The following is a 15,520-nucleotide window of genomic DNA, read 5'->3' as shown; positions in this document are numbered from 1 at the left end:
ATTGAGGCATTATCTTCCATGGTAAGAGATACATCTTCCACTAGATGTCTGCTCTTTCCTTTCATTATCTGAGACAGGACTACCCGTCTAGCAAAAAGATGAAGGTCCTTGATAAAGTTAAATTTGTCAAGGGTGTTTGTAGGACAGAATGATAAGCCTTTTTTAAGAACCTCAACATGAGATAGGCCAAGTTTAAAGGTAGATAGGTTGATAATTTGCAAGTCATTTTCTGGTTGGTTTAGAATCCCCTGCGACTCCGAGGTCTTCGGGGTCTGCCCTGGGAGTAGTTCCTCTGGGTTTGATCGTAATTCTGTTGGCGACGTTGTCTGGAGGGATACCGTCTCTCTTCTGAATTTGAACTTGTCCCCCCTCTTCCTTCTCTTCCTACCGCCTCTCCTCCTTCCCCTAAAAAAGAATTCTTATTTTCTGGGGTACCTCTGGAATGATCTATTTCTACGTCAGAGCTATCTGTGCCCGAATCATAGGCTCCCCTTGCTGATTGATAACTATAAACTTTGTTGTTTTTGTAGTCATCATTGTCTCTAGAAAATTTTCTTCCTTTTCTTAGTTTTATGTCTGTTTGTAATCTTGCTATCTGCTCTTTTATTTCATCATTCAATTTAGCAAAATTAGAGTTTGTTTCAAACATGTTAACTATTTTTAGAGACTCTTCAGCTTGATTTATAGTTTTTTCTAGTCTTTCTTTGTTTCGTTTCACCATTTTATTCATGAGGATGATGGAACAGTCCGAAAGACTTGTGTTCCAATCTTCCATAAACTCCTCCCCACCCTCATCTTCTCTCAAATTTGTCCCAGGGTCTAGCCTTAGGCGTAGGCCTCTGGGTATGATCTTTGTTTTTATATAATTTTCAAGACTAGACGTCTCTGCTCTGAGTTTTACTTGTTTGACCAGTAATTTCTTGTAGTTTTTAAAAGCACCATAGATATTTACTGGTGTGTTGTTTTTATCCTGACTCTCTTCTAGATTAGATATAGATAGAGATGCTGTAAGTTCAGCTTCCCAGTTTTCATCGGACAGCATGAAAGCCATGTTGTAACCTTAACCTCCGTGAAGTTTTGCACAAACAGCCCAAAGAAATCCCTAAATGTTCACAATTGAAAAGGCCAATAATATACAGCTAACGGGGTTTTCCACTCTGGAAACCTTATAAAGTTTATGGGCCTAGGCCCAAGTATCCCAGGTACACAATACAAACAATAGCAAATGTCAGAGGGAACGCAATTGCTGTAAGAGAGCTTTTATATGAAAAACCGACAGTGGAACATCTAGTTCTGTCAGTATTTTAATTGTAATGGTGCAGACCCTTTCAAATTATTTATCATGGTTAAGAAAGAGGAGAGAGAAATCTAGGAGTGTAATCCTAGTTAAGAAAAGACAGGGATTTCAGCACTCTTTTTAGAAAATAAAGCTCTTGAGACCAAAATATGTTTTTAAACAGTGAATTCTTTAATCCAATTGTGAACAGAGAAATCTTCCAGCTATATATACACCACTCCCCCGGTGGAAAGGACACAACACTTGTAGTATTCGTTAAAGGGAGTTGAAAAGAAAACAAAATTTACTTCTAAATATACTAGAGTTAGTAATATAAACCTGACCGGTCAGGGGTGCACATTTAGTACGTGGATAAACAGCCAAGCACTACATAAATTTGTAGATTGATACCTATATATAACCTCTACACCCTGCTGCTCACAGAACCCCTTTTAAAGAGGTATAACCTGGGCAGGTATGAAAGAATGGGATCTAAGAGGTCAACTAAGGGTATCAGGAACAGAAGCAGGTCACAGCTTATTATCACAATTACAATATGGTATACAATGAATAGCGTATAGTGGTATACAGACATGAAATGTAAAGCCTTAAGTTCGAGACTCACTACACCCAGCTGCTCACAGTACTCCAATTAAGGAGAGTATAATACCGGGCAGTACAAAAAGTGGTAATATCTACCAGGATCTAAGTGATCTCTAAGTTAGGCTTATTTACACTCAACAGAACGCATTTAAGCGACTTTTTGCAATAAATACAGACAGTATGTGCCCTTATTATGCTTTTTAGTTATTTTGTTAGTTCGTCATGCAAAGCTTTGCTGTAGAAAGGAATAAGCAGAAGTGTAGAGTTGTAGCATAAAGCACAATGCATGATATCTTCTTAATAGTGCTGTGATCGTAGAAATGCTGACATGTAAAGCTGCATGCAAGGAAACATTGTAGCAAGCAGAAGGGAAAGCAGTTCAGATGCTGTTTGTTATGAGTTCAGCGTTTTTATGTGGGCAAAACGAGGAGAGCCATAAAAGACCGAATCACTGAGCATCGAGACGATGTAAAAAACAAAAACCAGAAGAGCAATGTCGCAAAACATTATGAACTGGTACATGATTGCAATCCTGACTCTCTGAAATTCATTTGTATAGATAGAGGAATCACCAATGGCAGAGGGGGCGACAACGACAAGGTCCTCTTGCAAAAAGAATGCAGATGGATCTTTGAGTTGGGGACCCAACTGCCTGATGGTTTAAATGATAAACTTGATATGGCCTGTTTTCTATAGGACAAAATGAATTCCATGAAAGCCCCGCTCTAAAAAACATTTTTTCTGACTTGTATTTTAAAACATTGTAATCAAAATATAGTATATGAATAAAGGAAAAAAATGTGATATATACTATGAGATGTTATTCAGCTAAAGGGATATTAATTCTAGAGTTACCTTTTGTTTTTAAGTACAGCACATTTCCAAATTGGTGTTTGTTTATATTTGGTTGCTTTTAATTTCATGTTTGTGTTCAACTAGATATGCATTGTATTTTCACCTCCAGCAGGGGCGCTCTTACAAAATACTATAAAAATAGGACTAAAGGAATCCATTCAATATACCGCCCTGACGAAGCCCGGTGTGTCTAACAGCCCTGCGGGTGAAACGCGCGTCGGCATTGGCTAAGCCGACCGGCCTACGTGGTGCACGCCACAAACACAGCCTCCTAACCGCATGGTTGATGGTACCTGCGGTGCAATATACAGAAGTGTAACAACGGTATTCTGAGGATCGGAGAAACGACTAGGACACATTATGCCACAGTGATACGTCTGAATGAATAAGCAAGGTCGTATGTGTCACAGTAAGGTTCACTAATATGAACTGTACTACGGTCGAATACAAATATGGTTACTTGTGGAAACTGCATTGTCTGATTGCTGTGTGAGGAATACATTTACAAAGAAATCTATGGGTATTGTTATAATAGCTGCCAAGAATAGCAACATTGTTTTACATACGCGAAGCTGAACTCATAACAAACAGCATCTGAACTGCTTTCCCTTCTGCTTGCTACAATGTTTCCTTGCATGCAGCTTTACATGTCAGCATTTCTACGATCACAGCACTATTAAGAAGATATCATGCATTGTGCTTTATGCTACAACTCTACACTTCTGCTTATTCCTTTCTACAGCAAAGCTTTGCATGACGAACTAACAAAATAACTAAAAAGCATAATAAGGGCACATACTGTCTGTATTTATTGCAAAAAGTCGCTTAAATGCGTTCTGTTGAGTGTAAATAAGCCTAACTTAGAGATCACTTAGATCCTGGTAGATATTACCACTTTTTGTACTGCCCGGTATTATACTCTCCTTAATTGGAGTACTGTGAGCAGCTGGGTGTAGTGAGTCTCGAACTTAAGGCTTTACATTTCATGTCTGTATACCACTATACGCTATTCATTGTATACCATATTGTAATTGTGATAATAAGCTGTGACCTGCTTCTGTTCCTGATACCCTTAGTTGACCTCTTAGATCCCATTCTTTCATACCTGCCCAGGTTATACCTCTTTAAAAGGGGTTCTGTGAGCAGCAGGGTGTAGAGGTTATATATAGGTATCAATCTACAAATTTATGTAGTGCTTGGCTGTTTATCCACGTACTAAATGTGCACCCCTGACCGGTCAGGTTTATATTACTAACTCTAGTATATTTAGAAGTAAATTTTGTTTTCTTTTCAACTCCCTTTAACGAATACTACAAGTGTTGTGTCCTTTCCACCGGGGGAGTGGTGTATATATAGCTGGAAGATTTCTTTGTTCACAATTGGATTAAAGAATTCACTGTTTAAAAACATATTTTGGTCTCAAGAGCTTTATTTTCTAAAAAGAGTGCTGAAATCCCTGTCTTTTCTTAACTAGGATTACACTCCTAGATTTCTCTCTCCTCTTTCTTAACCATGATAAATAATTTGAAAGGGTCTGCACCATTACAATTAAAATACTGACAGAACTAGATGTTCCACTGTCGGTTTTTCATATAAAAGCTCTCTTACAGCAATTGCGTTCCCTCTGACATTTGCTATTATATATATATATATATATATATATATATATATAAGAACAAGAAATACAAATTGCAATTTTAGCAAAAAAGATAAGAAAGTTCAAATATGCACAAGTGTGTAACGCCTCTAACGAGACCAAAGGGAATTTATCTTTGGTTCATAACACTTGTTGGTGTCGGTTCTCAGTATCAAGGAAGTCCTTATGTAACGGGTTCAGACAGATAAATATCTGGCACATATTATGCAAAAGTCAAAAGTGTTAGGGGCATATTTATTATGGTGCGAGCGGACATGATCCGATATTGCGGATCATGTCCACTGCACATCGATAAATGCTGAAAGCCTGCACTCTCAGCATTTATCATTGCGTCAGCAGTTCTTGTGAACTGCTGGTGCAATGCAGACTCCTGCAGATTCAATCGGCCGCTAGCAGGGGGTGTCAATCAAATCGATTATATTGGATCAGGTTGATTTCTTGTGAGTTCTGTCCGCCTCCTCAGAACAGGTGGACAGGTTATGGAGCAGTGGTCCATACAGAGCTTGATAAATATACCCCTAAGTGCCGACAGCATACGCTGTCAGCATTTAAAATTGCACAAGCATTTTAAGTGAAATGCTTGTGCAATACCGCCCCCTGCTAACCGGCAAAAAATCGGCCGCTAGCTGGGGGTGCCAATCATCCTGATCAGATCGGATCGGGATGATTTTAGTCCGCCAAATAAAAGGTGGCAGAGAAGTTCAGAAGCAGCGATCTTATGACATTTGTCATTGCACCAGCAGTTCTTGTTCATGGATGTTCATGGATGTTGTATATATATAGATGGCATCATATCAACCGTTTATTATCACTAACTGTCACAGTTAGACCTCAGATAACATGCTATAACTAACTTATACATTGTCCATCCCCCATAACCATAGTATCACAAAAATTAAAGGGTACATATGTTATGAACAGTACAATACTTAAACCTTGGGATAGTGTAGTGATTAATATACAAAGATAGACATGCACCCTATAGCATACTAATGTCTTCACAATTATGGTGCATAGAGGGTGGAAATAATATGGCATACTGAAGATAGCATAGTATAAATTACCCCTATATATGAATAGCACTCTCTTGGGTTCTTCATTAGGCAGGTAAAAGGTAAGATAACAGGGAAAACAAGTATTTAGTAAAATCCCCTTATATAAACGTAGAATTACAAAGGATATATAAAACCATCTATTATGAATCTTAATATGCACTATATAAGGACATTACACAGTCATCTGAATTATTGCTTGGTATATACAGGACCAGTTGTTAGTATGTGCAGGAGTACGTGAGAAGTCATATAGTAGATAAATAAACTAACCATACTTGTGTAACAATAAAATACTGTGATATCTATAATCCTAGGTCTAGAGTCTAGCTATACTAGTAGTGAAATATAAGTATAAGAATATAGCCCGCTGCAGGCATTGGTAATTTGAACTCTATCACCCTAGTATGTGCCCTATACCCGGGCGATAGGAAGTGAGGAGAACCCTCCATCCAAGAGGGTGGTTTAGTTATCTCCAAGCAGAAAGTAAGTGGTCTAGTAAGTAGGACTTCCTTATATGAGGAGATCTGGGGGGGCTGAACCTACATAAAGTAGCATAATTAAAATAAGTAAAAGTATAAGAGGAGTTATATATTTATAAAAAACATGGAAGTCCAGCGAACCCTAAAGCTGTATTCAAGTAAAGGGTGAGCAATATTAGATCTAAAACATAATAATAAACTCAGACATATAAAGGATCACAAAATACCAAGCTAGCTTGTGACACAATACTTGTAGTAAATATAAATAGATGTGATACTGACAGATTAATCTAAGATTTCACTAGTAGAACCATGGCAGCATTTCCTTTATTTTAGGAAAGGTCGCAAAAACCCATTGTTGTAATAATATAGGAACAGAGAGATCTTTGCTTTAATCTAAATTAGGCTATAATAATATAGTATTTAAAATAACACCCTTTACTAAAACATCATGCTTAGTTCACTAAAGAGCTGCATATTGTAAGAGACTGCTGACTTGTTTCAGGAAGCTATGTATGTCACCAAGAGAGCATACAGTAGTAAAGAATATCTGGATAGATAGCTAATGTGATAAAAATACCCCCAGCAATAAATCTGGGGACATCAAACTGCAGAGTTTTCATTTACCAGCCAATATAGGGAGTAACTTAGGGTAGATTATAATCAGGGATAGGCAAGGTTTCCGTACACGGACACTGGTGTCCGTGACTAATCCTTTCAGTGTCCGCCACAACCTTAGTATTCCTTTTGTTACTGGTTAAATAATAGGAATAAAAAAAAATGTAGTGTGAATAACGTTAGTGGCTTGCCAAGAGACTGATAGTGATATTGGGTGATAAGTTATGGAATAAATCCTGAGTGAAATACTGGATGTTTATCTGCATCTGTATAATAACACCCTACTCTATAGCCAGACAAGGGCTAGTTATAGGGTCAGCTGTATCTGCATTAGTATAATAACACCCAGCACTATATAATGATACAGTAGTGACACTGGCACATGGGTATAGCCAGAGGAGGGCTGGTTATAGGAGCAGTGGTATCTGCATCAGTATAACACCCAGCATTATATAATGACACAGTAGTGACACTGGCTCATGGGTATAGCCAGAGGATCAGTGGTCTCTGCATCAGTATAATAACACCAAGCACTATAAAATAATGTTTTTAATTTCAAATGTACCTTGGTGTCGTTCACTAAGGTCTGTACTTTGGAAAATGTCCGCCACTAAGGTCTGTACTTTGGAAAATGTCCGCCACAGCTTTAGACTGTGCCTATCCCTGTTTATAATTACAGGCATATGTCCTGGCAACCTAATCGATATTAGATTAAAAAAACAATGCCTGCTGGAACATAAGAGCAAAAGTGTTTATCTTGCCCTTCAGTTTTCTGTGGCAGTGATCCGCTTGTTGCAATGGGATGTGGTATGACCGGGCAAGCTTTCCAAAGGAAACGGTGTCCTCCTTTCTGACATGTTATGCCTGTAAAAGACAGTAACTCATATATAGTACTGCTATTAACCTCGGCAAGCCCCAGGAGCAAGCGGTAATCTTGGTTCCTGATCTTGTTTAGCAAACTTGCCCATCCTTTTCCTATGAAGATCTCCTCCTGCACGAATGGCTGTTTGAATTTCTGTTCCAAGGGGCCAACCACTTCCCCCAGAGCAGTACAGTGGCGAGATCTAGAGGAACCATCTTTGGCTTCAGGTAGGCTAGCACCAGGGCCAGCTGCAACCACTGCGGCCTGCTCACCCTACGTGCTGGAACGATCTCCACATGGTAATAACTCAGTGGTTCTCCCAAAGTCTTCTGCCAGGGCTTCAGGTTGCAAAATCTTCAAAGAATGCAGCAGCACCACTTCTCATATAAAAAGTTCCTTTATTAAACACATAGTAGGAGCAGGTAAAATAGAACGACGTTTCGGGTGGTTATCCCTTAGTCATGTTCACATACTGGCCTAGATTTGGAGTTCGGCGGTAGCCGTCAAAACCAGCGTTAGAGGCTCCTAACGCTGGTTTTGGCCGCCCGCTGGTATTTGGAGTCAGTGATTAAAGGGTCTAACGCTCACTTTTCAGCCGCGACTTTTACATACCGCAGATCCCCCTACGCCATTTGCGTAGCCTATATTTTCAATGGGATCTTTCTAACGCTGGTATTTAGAGTCGTTTCTGAAGTGAGCGTTAGAGCTCTAACGACAAAACTCCAGCCGCAGGAAAATAGCAGGAGTTAAGAGCTTTCTGTCTAACGCCGGTTTATAAAGCTCTTAACTACTGTACCCTAAAGTACACTAACACCCATAAACTACCTATGTACCCCTAAACCGAGCTCCCCCCACACCGCCGCCACTCGATTAAAATTTTTAACCCCTAATCTGCCGACCGCCACCTACGTTATACTTATGTACCCCTAATCTGCTGCCCCTAACCCCGCCGACCCCTGTATTACATTTATTAACCCCTAACTTGCCCCCCACAACGTCGCCGCCAGCTACTTAAAATAATTAACCCCTAATCTTCCGACCGCAAATCGCCGCCACCTACGTTATCCCTATGTACCCCTAATCTGCTGCCCTAACATCGCCGACCCCTATATTATATTTATTAACCCCTAATCTGCCCCCCTCAACGTCGCCGACACCTGCCTACACTTATTATCCCCTAATCTGCCGAGCGGACCTGAGCGCTACTATAATAAATGTATTAACCCCTAATCCGCCTCACTAACCCTATCATAAATAGTATTAACCCCTAATCTGCCCTCCCTAACATCGCCGACACCTAACTTCAATTATTAACCCCTAATCTGCCGACCGGAGCTCACCGCTATTCTAATAAATGTATTAACCCCTAAAGCTAAGTCTAACCCTAACACTAACACCCCCCTAAGTTAAATATAATTTTTATCTAACGAAATAAATTAACTCTTATTAAATAAATTATTCCTATTTAAAGCTAAATACTTACCTGTAAAATAAATCCTAATATAGCTACAATATAAATTATAATTATATTATAGCTATTTTAGGATTAATATTTATTTTACAGGCAACTTTGTTATTATTTTAACCAGGTAAAATAGCTATTAAATAGTTAAGAACTATTTAATAGTTACCTAGTTAAAATAATAACAAATTTACCTGTAAAATAAATCCTAACCTAAGTTATAATTAAACCTAACACTACCCTATCAATAAAATAATTAAATAAACTACCTACAATTACCTACAATTAACCTAACACTACACTATCAATAAATTAATTAAACACAATTCCTACAAATAAATACAATTAAATAAACTAGCTAAAGTACAAAAAATAAAAAAGAACTAAGTTACAGAAAATAAAAAAATATTTACAAACATAAGAAAAATATTACAACAATTTTAAACTAATTACACCTACTCTAAGCCCCCTAATAAAATAACAAAGCCCCCCAAAATAAAAAATTCCCTACCCTATTCTAAATTAAAAAAGTTACAAGCTCTTTTACCTTACCAGCCCTGAACAGGGCCCTTTGCGGGGCATGCCCCAAGAAGTTCAGCTCTTTTGCCTGTAAAAAAAAACATACAATACCCCCCCCCAACATTACAACCCACCACCCACATACCCCTAATCTAACCCAAACCCCCCTTAAATAAACCTAACACTAAGCCCCTGAAGATCTTCCTACCTTGTCTTCACCATACCAGGTTCACCGATCCGTCCTGGCTCCAACATCTTCATCCAACCCAAGCGGGGGTTGGCGATCCATCATCCGGTGCTGAAGAGGTCCAGAAGAGGCTCCAAAGTCTTCCTCCTATCCGGCAAGAAGAGGACATCCGGACCGGCAAACATCTTCTCCAAGCGGCATCTTCAATCTTCTTCCATCCGGTGCGGAGCGGGTCCATCTTGAAGCAGGCGACGTGGATCCATCCTCTTCTTCCGTTGTCTCCCGACGAATGACGGTTCCTTTAAGGGACGTCATCCAAGATGGCGTCCCTCGAATTCCGATTGGCTGATATGATTCTATCAGCCAATCGGAATTAAGGTAGGAATTTTCTGATTGGCTGATGGAATCAGCCAATCAGAATCAAGTTCAATCCGATTGGCTGATCCAATCAGCCAATCAGATTGAGCTTGCATTCTATTGGCTGTTCCGATCAGCCAATAGAATGCAAGCTCAATCTGATTGGCTGATTGGATCAGCCAATCGGATTGAACTTGATTCTGATTGGCTGATTCCATCAGCCAATCAGAAAATTCCTACCTTAATTCCGATTGGCTGATAGAATCCTATCAGCCAATCGGAATTCGAGGGACGCCATCTTGGATGACGTCCCTTAAAGGAACAGTCATTCGTCGTTCAGTCGTCGGTCCGGATGGATGTTCCGCGCTGGAGGTCTTCAGGATCCTGCCGCTTCGCTCCGGATGGAAGAAGATCGAAGATGCCGCTTGGAGAAGATGTTTGCCGGTCCGGATGTCCTCTTCTTGCCGGATAGGAGGAAGACTTTGGAGCACCGGATTATGGATCGCCAACCCCCGCTTGGGTTGGATGAAGATCTTGGAGCCAGGACGGATCGGTGATACCTGGATGGTGAAGACAAGGTAGGAAGATCTTCAGGGGCTTAGTGTTAGGTTTATTTAAGGGGGGTTTGGGTTAGATTAGGGGTATGTGGGTGGTGGGTTGTAATGTTGGGGGGGGGGTATTGTATTTATTCTTTTACAGGCAAAAGAGCTGAAATTCTTGGGGCATGCCCCGCAAAGGGCCCTGTTCAGGGCTGGTAAGGTAAAAGAGCTTGTAACTTTTTTAATTTAGAATAGGGTAGGGAATTTTTTATTTTGGGGGGCTTTGTTATTTTATTAGGGGGCTTAGAGTAGGTGTAATTAGTTTAAAATTGTTGTAATATTTTTCTTATGTTTGTAAATATTTTTTTATTTTTTGTAACAGTTCTTTTTTATTTTTTGTACTTTAGATAGTTTATTTAATTGTATTTATTTGTAGCAATTGTGTTTAATTTATTTATTGATAGTGTAGTGTTAGGTTAATTGTAGGTAATTGTAGGTAGTTTATTTAATTATTTTATTGATAGGGTAGTGTTAGGTTTAATTATATCTTAGGTTAGGATTTATTTTACAGGTAAATTTGTTATTATTTTAACTAGGTAACTATTAAATAGTTCTTAACTATTTAATAGTTATTGTACCTGGTTAAAATAATTACAAAGTTGCCTGTAAAATAAATATTAATCCTAAAATAGCTATAATATAATTATAATTTATATTGTAGCTATATTAGGGTTTATTTTACAGGTAAGTATTTAGCTTTAAATAGGAATAATTTCTTTAATAAGAGTTAATTTATTTCGTTAGATGTAAATTATATTTAACTTAGGGGGGTGTTAGTGTTAGGGTTAGACTTAGCTTTAGGGGTTAATACATTTATTAGAATAGCGGTGAGGTCCGCTCGGCAGATTAGGGGTTAATAATTGAAGGTAGCTGTCGGCGATGTTAGGGAGGGCAGATTAGGGGTTAATACTATTTATGATAGGGTTAGTGAGGCGGATTAGGGGTTAATAACTTTATTATAGTAGCGCTCAGGTCCGCTCGGCAGATTAGGGGTTAATAAGTGTAGGCAGGTGTCGACGACGTTGAGGGGGGCAGATTAGGGGTTAATAAATATAATATAGGGGTCGGCGATGTTAGGGCAGCAGATTAGGGGTACATAGGGAGAACGTAGGTTGCGGCGGTTTACGGAGCGGCAGATTAGGGGTTAAAAAAAATATGCAGGTGTCAGCGATAGCGGGGGCGGCAGATTAGGGGTTAATAAGTGTAAGGTTAGGGGTGTTTAGACTCGGGGTACATGTTAGAGTGTTAGGTGCAGACGTAGGAAGTGTTTCCCCATAGGAAACAATGGGGCTGCGTTAGGAGCTGAACGCTGCTTTTTTGCAGGTGTTAGGTTTTTTTTTCAGCTCAAACAGCCCCATTGTTTCCTATGGGGGAATCGTGCACGAGCACGTTTTTGAGGCCGGCCGCGTCCGTAAGCAACTCTGGTATCGAGAGTTGCATTTGCGGTAAAAATGCTCTACGCTCCTTTTTTGGAGCCTAACGCAGCCTTTGTTTGAACTCTCGATACCAGAGTTAAATTTATGGTGCGGCCAGAAAAAAGCCTGCGGAGCGTTAACAGCCCTTTTACCGCCGAACTCCAAATCTAGGCCACTGTTTGTTAGACTTAATCACCTTTAAATAGCCATCAGTCAGGTGAGACCACACCTTTCACCTTAATTATTTAGATATACATTTTTCTTAGCCTCTATTGCCATCTAGTGGTCTAACCCATATCAAACATATAATTTTATTGTACAAAAAAATATTTTTTAAAAAAAGAGAACAATCACATTTGTTGAAGAGCAGATATCAAAAATGTCAAAATTTAAAATTATAAAATTAAATGCCAGAAAAGGAATCATATAAAGATAAAGATCTTTTACTTTACAGGAATACACTTAAATCCAGTTCCCTATTCATACCATTGGGGATTAAGCAATCTAATTTATTGATCCAAAATGCCTCACGTTTTTTGAGAAGCAGTTCTCTATTGCCGCCACGTCTAGGGTTCTGTATATGGTCTATTATTTGAAATCTTAGTTGTGCAATAGAGTGACCTTTACTCAAAAAATGGTGGGCAACTGGGGCCTTTAAATCTCCTGTCCTAATATTGGATTTATGTTGAATTATTCTGTCTCTCACCCTCTGGGTAGTCTCTCCGATATAAATTAACCCACACGGACATTTAATTAGATATATAACAAAATTAGCATTACAATTATAGTAACCCTTTATTTTAAATTTCTGTCCCGTAAGGGGGTGGATGAATATATCAGATTTTATCATGTTATTGCAACTAGAGCAATTAAGACAAGGGAAACAGCCATTTCTCTCTGAAGTAATGTACCCCAATTTGGATTTCTTACTAGAACCCACGTCAGCCTTAACAATTTTATCTTTTAGACTAGGAAGTCTAGTGTAGGCTGGCATAGGTGGTTGGCGGAATGCTAGTACCTCAGGATTACACTCACTCAAAACATGCCAGTGTTTCCTAATGATCCTTTGTATTTCTGAACTGCAAGAATTGTATTCAGACACAAATACCATCCTATCAGGGTCCTTTCTCTTATTGGTCTTCAGGTTGCGCTATGGAAGATTTTATAGTGTTTGAGAGGCTTTTAAACTGAATTGATATCTTTATCTCTAGCTCCTTCAAGGATGCATAGATAGAAGAGAGAGCTTCCCCCTTATGAATTATCTTCTCCATATTATAGGGAGTTGATGAGGTGCCAGCTGACCAGTATCTTATCTTAGCCTTTCTTCTGTTTTACCCGGGAAGCCAGGGGGGGGAGATGTTGAGGTCTGTGTAGCAGACAAGGCCGCAGATCAAATGATCCAGAACAGCATACTAAAGCTGTATTGTAGCCAAAAGAATGTATGTACTGGCTGGAATCATACTCAGAATGCAAAATATAGTATTATCCTGAAGGGATTGTAGAGTTTTCTGGTGATAATTAATAGATTAAGTTAAAAAATTCCAGATCTTCAATTTTTCCAGTCTGTCATGGCTGCTGGCTAGACATGTCCCCCCCCCCCTCCCCCACGTCAGGTGTTTTTTATTGCCTTCCTTACACCTACACATATGCTACTTTGCTGAATAAACTACTCATATTTAAGCTTTCTGGCTCCGGTTTTGCTCTTTTGTCCTCTTGGAAGTGTTTATATATATATATATATATATATATATATATATATATATATACACAACCCCAATTCCCAAAAAGTTTGGATAGTATGGGAAATGCAAAAAAAAAAAAAAAGTACTTCACCCTGTACTGCATTAAAAACACATATGAAATTGGTGATAGAGTTGACTCCCTTGAGCTACAACAGAATGATCTGGCTACTGATCATTCGAACCTCTTGTCTTAGGCAGAAAGCCTAGCAGAACAAATTTCCCAGCTCGAGTTAAAGTTAGCAGACATGGAGGATAGAGCATAAGGAAAAATGTCCGGTTTAGAGGCATCCCAGAGACGGTTGCCACTGGTGATCTACAGGATTTCCTTATTTCCCTATTCACCACTCTCTTAGGCCCCCTGGAGAGCAACATGCATGCCATGGAAAGGGCCCACAGGGCTCTCAGACCACGATCAGTGTCATCCGACAGGCCAAGAGATGTGGTGGTATGTTTTCATCACTTCACCTTTAAAGACCATTTAATGCAAGCGGCCTACAGTAAACCCACCCTTCCTGACACCTTTAAAGATATACAGTTCCTCTGTATGTCCTAAATATACATTTTTGTTATGCATCAATCATACATGTTACAATAGGCATTCTTCTTGTCCCAGTAACATAAACAATATAATGTAATATAGTCTTATTTCATTTACTCCCTCCAACAAGTCGTTGTATTTGTAGCTTGTAAGTTCCCCTTACCAGTTTGTCCCGAGCCTCCCTGTATTTTTTATTATGTCATATTGTTTTTTCATGTAATACATCTTTCACAGTTTCATCTAGTGACTCTCACATCATGTTACACTATTGTCACATAACTTTCACAAGATACTACATTTTATTTTTAGCACATGCATAGGCCCACTTCACACAGCTAATACATCAGTGCGTTTAGTCCCAAACACTAACTCTGACACACAGGGGCGTCTCCACAACCACCGGCGCATAGCGTAGTGATGTCACGTGATGTACCCTCAGGTTCGGCTCGGGCACCGCCGAGTGATGGCCAGTGGCGTGTTCACAGCTCCCAGACACAGCCTATAAGCAAATGTTTGGTAAGGCACTTTTTACTTGATTTGTTTTTCCACAGGAGTCTGAAGACGGGGGTCACTCCCCAAAAATGTTAACTCACTTTAAATAAATTATTTTGCAACACAGCGAGTGCATCTCTTGGGCCTTACTCTCTCTCTATATATATATTTTTTTTATTGGACAGTGTTAATATGTCACAGTTCACAGAGGTAGAAAAGTGGATCTCAAAAGACAAACTCTTCCTAAACACTGACAAAACTGTCACAATGATCTTTGGAATGGGACCTAAATTACACAAATTACAAAATTCCCATCTACGCATCAAAGCAAAATCCAATTGCACACTGACCGCAGTCCACCCTTTTAAATACTTGGGTATGCTGTTAGACCCTGATCTATCTTTTGGCCTCCACATAGAAAAACTTGCATTTAAACTTTATCCAAAACTAGGTGCCCTGTACAGAAATCCAATGCTGCTATTTTGAATGTATCTACACTACTACAATTTCTTATTAGATGCTAGAATTCACCTACCAGTAATCCTCTTATCGTAGAGGGATGGTAGTGTATACTGGCTAGAAGTATATTATTAGTAGCCGTAGGTTTCCTATAAGCGTCTGTTTCCAGGTTGTTCCCGACCTTACAAATAGAAAGATCTAGAAACTTTGCTTTATCATTACTCATCATAGATGTAAGATACAGCCCAAAAGGGTTAACATTTAGGGCTTGAATAAAATCTAGCAGTAGATTTTGAGGGCCGTTCCACACAAAGAATATATCATCAATATACCTGGACCAGTGGG

Source organism: Bombina bombina, chromosome 2 (assembly GCF_027579735.1).
Source record: "Bombina bombina isolate aBomBom1 chromosome 2, aBomBom1.pri, whole genome shotgun sequence".
NCBI classification, from domain to species: Eukaryota; Metazoa; Chordata; class Amphibia; order Anura; family Bombinatoridae; genus Bombina; species Bombina bombina.
This window is presented reverse-complemented; position numbering follows the sequence as displayed.